The sequence below is a fragment of the Macaca fascicularis genome, chromosome 13 (genome assembly GCF_037993035.2).
Source record: "Macaca fascicularis isolate 582-1 chromosome 13, T2T-MFA8v1.1".
Taxonomy (NCBI): Eukaryota; Metazoa; Chordata; class Mammalia; order Primates; family Cercopithecidae; genus Macaca; species Macaca fascicularis.
The window spans coordinates 45,127,154-45,136,820 of record NC_088387.1 but is presented as its reverse complement, the minus strand read 5'-3'; positions in this window follow the sequence as shown (position 1 = coordinate 45,136,820).

Here is a 9,667-nt window from a genome sequence, read left to right as displayed (position 1 = left end):
TTATATTATAAATTAAATGAAAAAGACTACGTACATTAGATCACAAAACTGTATAAGGGGAAGAGATAAAGCAAAAAGTCCTTCTGTAGTTGCCATCTCATATGCACCAGGGCTAACAAATTCTACAACATCATATTGCTTGGGTTAATAAGATGCAATGTTCAGAAATGTTATAAACCTGGGATCAACAAAAATACAAGAAAGGAAGAGTTTCACAAAGCAAGCATTTTCTCCAGAAGGAAGCATGATAAGGCCAGGACGTACTGTGGGATACACATTATGAGCTTGCAATCCAGGGCAGATCTCCACATCAATGTTCCTCTTGCTTTTTAAGGACCATCATGAAAACAGCTGAGTCAATGGGGGCAACACAGATTACTGGAATGTCAGGCAGACATGTCTAGAAACTGTCCTATACAGATTGTCTGAGAAAGCCAGCTTTGCAGCACCTTGAGACTCTGGAACTCTTGGGATTTTGCCTGCCCTCCTTCCAGGGGAAGGAACACCCATGAGGAGTTGGATTCAGAGACAGTTCCTCCTATGAAGAGATTAGGGAGTCCAAACCGCCCTTTTGCCCAGGCAACCCAGATGAATTTATCTTTTTTAAAAAATACATAGAATTATTTAATCTTTTAACATACTGTATAATTTGCATACTTATTATGTCTATTGTTTTCTGACCGTCTGCATCAGAATGTAAAGTACGTGAGGGCAGAACTTTTGGTTGGTCCACTGTTAATATCCAGGTGTCTGGATTTTGTCTGCGTCCTAGTAGATATTTGATAAATACTTATTGAATGAACAAATAAATGAAGGCTCAAGTTAATTTCTTTCAAGACCGGCTGTTTTTCCTTTTTGACTCACTCTCTTGGAATCTCGTCCACTCACCTTAGCTCTACTAAGCATTTTCAAGCTCTGCTCTCTAAATCTGGGTACCACTTTTTATATCAAGCACCATGGTCTTTTCTATACTCGTGCACATTTTTTCCCTCTTCACTAGTTTCTCTCACTAGAATATATTTTAGAAAGGAAATTGGGTCAATTTTATAAAACACGATGGCAAGTATTAGTATGAAGACATTGGAAAAATTGAGTGTGTAATTAGAGTGATCCAAGTTTATAAAAACCATAAAATCAAAGAAAAAGGAAAAACAACAAAAAAAGTTTTCTTTATAAGTCTCAAAGCACAGGACTAGTGGGAGTGAGGGAGATATAAATGTAGTAAGCTGGGGAAGAGTATTCAGAATTATATGTTAAAATAGAAGATTTCAGAAATGCAGAGAAAAGTGTAAGATGACAAAAATGACAGGTGTGGGTGTTACAGGGAGGACAGTGTAAAGCTTTCTGAGAGAAGGGTCAAAAATCTGTGATGCCAGTATGGTGGATGGGTCAAAATAGGCAGGTTTAAGTAATAGATGTAATCTTAAAGGTGATTGCTCATGTAAAATTTTGTAAGTAACAGCCTCAGAATAATAACTGAATGGTGCCAAAGAGGAGGAAGTTAGTGTTCTTTTTTTCTCTCTTGCTCTCTCTCTTTCTCCCCCGCTTCCTTCCTTTTTCCTCTCTCTCTCTCTTCCAATGAAATATTATAAAACAATTACAGAGAAGCTTCAGAGAGAACCAGAAGTGTTTTCACCTGTCTCATGTCACTGAGATACAGAGTAAAAGAAGTTTTAGCTGGAAAAGTTGGCGAGATCACACCAACTCAGTTCTGTCCATAGAGATTTCAAAAAAATCTGAGATGAAGGAAATATTCACACAGCTGCTTTTCATGGCTAAGAATGTATTATCTGCCATGGAAATATCTGGTATTTATCCCCTGCCCAAAATTTCGATTAATGCCCTTTGAATACAATGATCATGTTGATTTATAGATATTTCATTTGTGTGATGAGAAACACATTTTCATAGTAAAGGAGAAAATACCTACAAACATATCAGCAGGATGCTCGATCTTTAGTATGCCTTTGGCAATTTAGGCAAAATTTGAAGTTGAATTTCACATGCTTTCCATTTTGATTTTCTTATCACTGAATCTTGGTACACTTGTTTTCAACATTAAAAATCAGCAAACTTGGCTGGGTGCGGTGGCTCACACCTGTGATCCCAGCATTTTGGGAGGCCAAGGCAGGTGGATCACCTGAGGTCAGGAGTTTGAGACCAGCCTGGCCAACATGGTGAAACCCCATCTCTACTAAAAATACAAAAATTAGCTGGGTGTGGTGGTGGATGCCTGTAATCCCAACTATTTGGGAGGTTGAGGCAGGAGAATCACTTGAACCCAGGAGGTGGAGGTTGCAGTGAGCCAAGATTGCACCACTGCACTCCAGCCTGGGCAACAGAGTAAGACCATGTCTCAGAAAAAAAAAAAAAAAAAAGAAATCAGCAAAGTTCACTTACACATTATGAAAGAGAGTAAACTAATTTCATTTTTTGACTTACTTTATCATCATACTTATATTTTATATATAATTTATTAAAATAGTTTTTACATTTGTCTTTTCTATTATTTGGCCATAATATCTGAACTTAGGAAATGTCAAGGTTAAGTCTCTCACCTAGATATAGGAATAGAATGACAAAGTATGACAGCAGGAATTGTGTATGATATGCCCTTCTACTCAATCATGTGGAGCATGTCACTTCTTGTCCAACTTATCATGAGAGCCATTGAATGTATTTGACAGGACATATATTTGGCTGCTGGAATGATGGACGTATCCGAATGTGTAGACCTGGCTTGATGGCAGAAGATTATGAATGTGTAGCATTGAGGGCAGATTCCCAGCAGTGAAAACAAAATTTCTACCTGACGCTGCACCAAAGTTCTGGGATATTTGCCCTATTATGATGGCTGACAGTTTGCATGTGTTTCAACTCCGGCAATCAGTCAATCTGCTCTTGATGGGTAATTGCCAGCAGGAACCTAATTTTTCCACATCAATTGTCACACATGTCTCTAATATTCTTATTCACTGTTAACTAGATTGACGATGTTGTTTCAGACAAGAATAGGAAAAGAAAAGGTGTGCGCTTTCTTCCTGAAGACGCCACAGTCTGGCTAAATTATACAAGTAAAAAGCCAAAAAATCTCAAGTGATAATGTCCAATGTCATATTCATGCATTAGTCAGTATAAAATTGCTAATAACATTTTATGTTGTTGTACACGAAGTAAGTCATTTTAGCTTGTGAAGCAGAGAGCCACGAATACATTTTGAAAATAATATTTCATAACCACTTGATGTGGATAGGATATGCTCTTTCTTTAAATGCATTTTAAACTAAAATAAATAACATTTTTCAAATTAAGAAAATACATGTCATTTAAGAGAGTAGAACTAAGATGAGAATTGATATAATACAAAATACATATTACTGATGATTCCATCACAAAATAATTTTAGATATATGTGTTTTCAGATACACACATATGCACAGACGTATTTCTTTTTTCTACATCTCTGGCAATTACTTTATGACAAAATATATGGATCATTGACCTTTGCAAATTATTACTCTAATAAATTTTTAATATTCATTTCACCAGTTTTCATTGGTTCCATATTTGGACTTTTGTAATTTTTTAGCTTTTATAAATTATACTTTAATATATAATCTTAAGATTACATGTATAAAGACTTCCTTTATCATTTTCTTATGACAACACAAAAGAACTGTTGGGATTAAGAATGTGCAATTTTAGTCTTTTTATATCTGATATGTAGTTTCTCAGAGCTTAAACTGGCAGTAGAGTGTAAGAATATCCACGTTCTCACACCCAAGAATATTTTTTTTTTGCCATTTTAATAAAGAAAGAAAGAACAAGATTATCTTTACTGTTTTCATTAGAATCATTTGATTACTGAGGAATGAAATGTGATTATTGGGTATTTTTATTTATTTTGTATTTGTGTGTAAATGTGTATATAAAATTTTTGTTTATAAAACCTTGACCACTTTTCTCAAGATTTTCTATGTTATTTACTTTTTAAACTTTTTATTTTGAGAAAACTATAGATTCCTGGAACGTTGCAAAAATAGGTCAAAGTTCCCATATAACCTACCTAGTTTTCCACAATATTTACATGTTACCTAAATATGAAACAATATCAAAATTAGGAAGTTGGTATAGTGTGTGTATAGTTCCACATCATTTTTATTTTTTATAACCACAATATATTCAGGATACAGAACTGAAATTTCACTTGTGGTAACCCTTTATAGTCACAGCCACCCATCTCTCCTCACCATCCCTAACCACTAGACACCATTTATCTCTTCTCCATCTGTTTAATTTTGCTGTTTCAATAATGTTACATAAATGGAATCACCAATTCATCTTTTTAGAAATCCTCATATATGAGAGATATCACACATTTGGAATTGTTTAGTTGCAATTGTTTTAACTTTTATTTCAAGTTCAGGAGTACATATGCAGGTTTGTTACATAGGTAAACTTGTATCATTGGGGTTTGCTGTATTGATTATTTCCCCACGCAGGTATTAATTCTGGTACCCACTGGATATCTTTCCTGATCCTCTCCCACCTCCTACCTCCCACCTTCCACCCTCTGATAGGACTCAGTGTGTGCTGTTTCCCTCTATGTGCCTATGTGTTCTCATCATTTGGCTCCCACTTATAAGTGAGAACATACGGTATTTGGTTTTCAGTTCTTGTGTTAGTTTGCTAAAAATAATGGCCTCCAGCTCCATCCATGACCCTGCAAAGGACAGGATCGCACACTTGGTTATGGCTGCATAGTATTCCATGATATATATGTGCCATGATCTCAGCTCACTGCAACCTCCACCTCCTGGGTTCAAACTATTCTCCTGCCTCAGCCTCCAAAGTAGCTGGGATTACAGGCGTCTGCCACCACGTCCAGCTAATTTTTTGTATTTTTAGTAGAGACAGGGTTTCACTATGTTGGCTAGGCCTCAAACTCCTGACTTCAGGTGATCCGCCCGCCTTGGGCTCCTAAAGTGCTGGGATCACAGGTATGAGCCACTGCACCCAGCCATCACATTTTGTTTATCCAGTCTACCACTTGTGGGCATTTAGGTTAATCCCATGTCTTTGCTATTGTGAATAGTACTTCATTGAATATACACATTCATGTATCTTTGTTTTATAATGATTTATATTCCTTTGGGTATACACCCAGTAATGGGATTGCTGGGTCGAATGGTAGTTGTGTTTTTAGCTCTTTCAGAAATTGCCACAGATTTTTCAACAATGGTTGAACCAATTTACATTCCCACCAATAATGTATAATTATTCCTTGTCCTCTGAAACCACCTGAGCATCTGTTATTTTTTTGACTTTTTAATAGTAGCCATTCCGACTGGTGTGACATGGTATTTCACTGCGGTTTTGATTTGTATTTCTCTAGTGAGCAGTGATATTGAACTTTTTTTCATATGTGCTTGTTGGTCTCATGTATGTCTTCTTTAGATAAGTGTCTGTTCATGTCCTTTGCCCACTTTTTAAGAGGATTGTTTGTTTTTATCTTGCATTAGTTCCTTATCGATTCTGTGTATTAGTCCATTTTCATGCTGCTAATAAAGATATACCCAAGACAGGGGAATTTGCAAAAGAAGGAGGTTTAATCAACTTACAGTTCCACGTGGTTGGGGAGGCCTCACAATCATGGAGGAAGGTGAAAAGCGCTTCTCTCATGGTGGCAGAAATGAGAAGAGAACCTGCACAGGGAAACTCCTCCTTCCCATAACCATCAGATCTCGTGAGACTTACTCACCACTATGAGAACAGCATGGGAAAGACCCGCCCCCATGATTCAATTACCTCCTACTGGGCCCCGCCCATAACACATGGGAATTAAAGATGAGATTTAATCTCATCTTTATGGGGTGAGCCACACAATATCATACTGGGGATGGGGATGGGGACACAGCCAAAGCATATCATACTGGATATTAGACTTTTGTCAGATGAAAGCTTGCAAAAATGTTCTCCCATTCTGTTGGTTGTCTGTTTACTCTGGTGATAGTTTCTTCTGCTTTGCAGAAACATTTTAGTTTAATTAGATCCCATTTGTCAATTTTTGTTTTGATTGCAATTGCTTTTAGCATCTTTGTCACGAAATCTTTACATAATTTTATGTCCAGAATAGTATTTGGAATTTACTTTAATTTATCCTGAGTTTTTGTATATGCCATAAAGAAGGGGTCCGGTTTCAATCCTTTGCATATGGCTAGCCAGTTATCCCAGCACCATTTATTAAATAGGGAGTCCTTTCCAAACCGTTGCTTGTTTTTGTCAGCTTTGTCAAAGATCATATAGTTGTAGGCGTGTGGCCTTATTTCTGGACTCTCTATTCTGTTCCTTTGGTCTATGTGTCTGTTTTCTTACCAGTACCATGCTGTTTTGGTTACTGTAGTCCTGTAGTCTAGTTTTAAGTTGGGTAGTTTGATGCCTTCAGCTTTGGTCTTTTTGTTGGAAAATATTTTGAAAGACCACTTGACTTTTAATTTTGAGATATTTCTTTTATAGAAGTTTATTTTTTATTAAAATATTATTTTATGATTTCTGCCTTTAACATTTTCTGTATACTCTTTAGTATTCTTATGCAATTTATGTGCATATTTTAAAATTTGTTAACTTTTTAAAATTTCACATTTGAACATTTTCACCTTGGTTTTATTTAGCTACATGTTGGAAATAGAAGCTTTATTTTGTTGTAGTAACTACTCGCTACAAACTACTATCATCTTCCCAATATCAGTAGGTAGGTTATATACATTCTTGTAGAATTTGAAAAAGACAACTTTATAGAATGGTAAATTATATACATACATAGATACTTCTACACACTTATAATCTTATAATATGTTGTTGAGCCTATTTCTGAGATTTTTAGGTTTTATGTGAACCATTTTTCTATTCTGGAAACTGTGTATCCTTCCTACTAATGTAACTTAATTATATTTTTAATTTCTGAAGATGTAATTTTCCCTTTATCTTGCTTCTTTTTCAATTTCTTATTCCTAATCTCACACGTTTGATTCCTCATATGTTTTTCAAAAACATGAAACTATCATTGGGATTACAAATATAACAATATTAAATTCATAACATTTCAGAGAAAATCAGCATCAATACAGTATTATTTCTCACTTGGTAACTTTCAATGCTTCTCCTTTTATTCAAGTTTCTTGTCTTGGAAGATATGTGTGGACCAGTTTTCATACAAGGTTTGCGCATCTATTGTTAGGTAAATTCCTAGCTATTTTGTAAGTTGCATGCCTTCAATTAACCCTAATAGTCTCTTGCCAAGTAGTGCCATTCTAAGGGCCCCTAGTCAGTTGCACCAAATCAAATGTGACTGGGAATGTTTTCCAGTCAGGCTGGGTGGGGATTAGACAGACTTCTCCACACAGCAGGCTTTGGAGAAACTCAGCAAGTCAGACTTGCTGTCTGCCTTTGCAGAACTTCTGGTCCTCAGGGAAGCCTTATCAGTGGCAACCTGGCAAAGACAATGGCTCAGTGGGGAGTCTGGCTGCAACACAAGGAGATGCTGTCTCCTGCTTCTCTTGTCACTACTCAGCAATTAGATGCTGTTTCCCTAGAGAGATCTCCGTCTATACTCTTTGCAATGGCTATTTATAACCACCACCTGTATTTTCAAAACTCAGATTTCTCCTCTTATTGCAGCAGCTGCCCTGTAGCCTACTTCGCAAGACAAGAGCAGCTCTACTATACTGTGATCTCCCTTAACTTTCCACCACATCCCTACCAGTTTACCTGAGTCTGCACCCACCCATTTTTTCTTCTCCTTGTAATAATTGAAAAGCCATTCCTCCTTTCATAGCTTGTTTCTCAGCCTGCACTCTTGCTCTCTTGGAGACCTTGCCCTATTGATTTCCCTCTTGTCTTTCTTCAACAACTTTCTATCAACTCGCCTCTTACCCTCAAATTTAGAAACACTCAAGCTTTTCCCATCTTAAAAAAAAAAATCCAATTTTCACATGTCAACTCAAGTTGCAGTTCTCTGTGGTTATATAACATTTCTAATTATTCATCCTTTGAATTAGTAATTTCTGAATAGCCTACTGAGAAGGCTATTTATTGTACTAATCTTTTTAAATAACTGGTGCCAGAATTTCTTCATCAATTCTTAAATTATTATAGTTCCCAATTCACTCATTTTATTTATATTATTCCTTTATTTTAAATATTTTTCCCTATATTTTTAGTTATAGTCTTTAGAAATACAGATCATATTGTCCTTTCTTCTCACTTACTTATTTAAATGCTGACTTCATTTGTTATTGTTCTTTCTTGTTTCATAATGAAAGTATTTGTTGCTACTGTTTTTCATCTCATTTTACCTTTAGTTGCATCGCGAATGCTTTGATATATAGTCTTGTCATTTTCATTTTTGCTATAAAGCCTATAATTGCAGTTTTGATTTCTCTTTGACCCAAAGTTATTAAGGATAGTGCTTTTGGTTTCCAACTAGTTTGATTATTTCAGTGTTTTTTTTATTAATTTTTGGAATCATCTAGTGGAAGTCTGACAATATGATCTCTACAAGATATTTTTTATTACCTCACTGTTTAAAAACATTCTCAGACATTTAAAAACAGCATATATTCTCTGTAGGGTAGAGTATTTAAGACAACATTATTTTAATCATAATATTCCAACCCGGGTTTTTCATATTCAATTTGCTTCTTTTTAATTTTTCAAGTCTAACAAAGTTAAATCAAAATTTTCTGCTAAAATTGGGATTTGGATAAGGGCTTCTTGCATTTAAATGTTATATCTCATTCGATAAATGCTTATGACAAAATATTTTCACTCTAGAGTAAAATTTTAATGTAAATGATATAATCCTTTTAATCTTATTTCTTCAACCTGGATTATTCTCTTGCCCATTAATATTGGTTTGGTAATATGGTTTGCCTGCTATGGTTGTGCTAATCCCTTTATGATTATTTTTGTATGGATTGCCTCATAATTACCATATAGACGCATTTTGTGTTTTGACCCTTTCTTTAAAAATTATATGTTAATAAAAAGTTACTTATACATGTATTTATTAAGTAGCTAATTCTTTTGGAATGTTGTAAAATTCAAAAGATACACAACAGTATATGTGGAAAAAAAAATCTGTCTCTCTCCCCTTTCTCCCAGGTACGCATTTTGTGTTCTTAGAGATAACACTACTACTTCATAACTGTATATCACGTATGAGATGATCCACATATTTACATATATTTGTGCACATGTGTTTTCTATATCATGAGATGTTCCGTGTATTTACATTCATTCATAAACATATGTTTTTTCCCAAACAGATTACAGCATATTTTTATACTATCTGTTCATATACAACCACATATTCTTTTCAGTGAATGTAAAATATGCCACTGCTTTCCTGTATCATAATGTCCATCAGTTTTCTTTCTTTTACTTCACATAGTCAGCTCCCATGAAGATTCTTCTTTTTCATTGCATATGAATTTTGGTGTAATTAATAACTTTGAAGATAATTAAAATTAGTCTAAAACTAACACATGCATAGGAAAAATGGAAATGCATTTTAAATCAACACTTCTATTGAGCTACATAACCATGTAATCAGATTACTCTTACACTATTTACATTGACTATATTGACTTATTGATGAATGCATCTA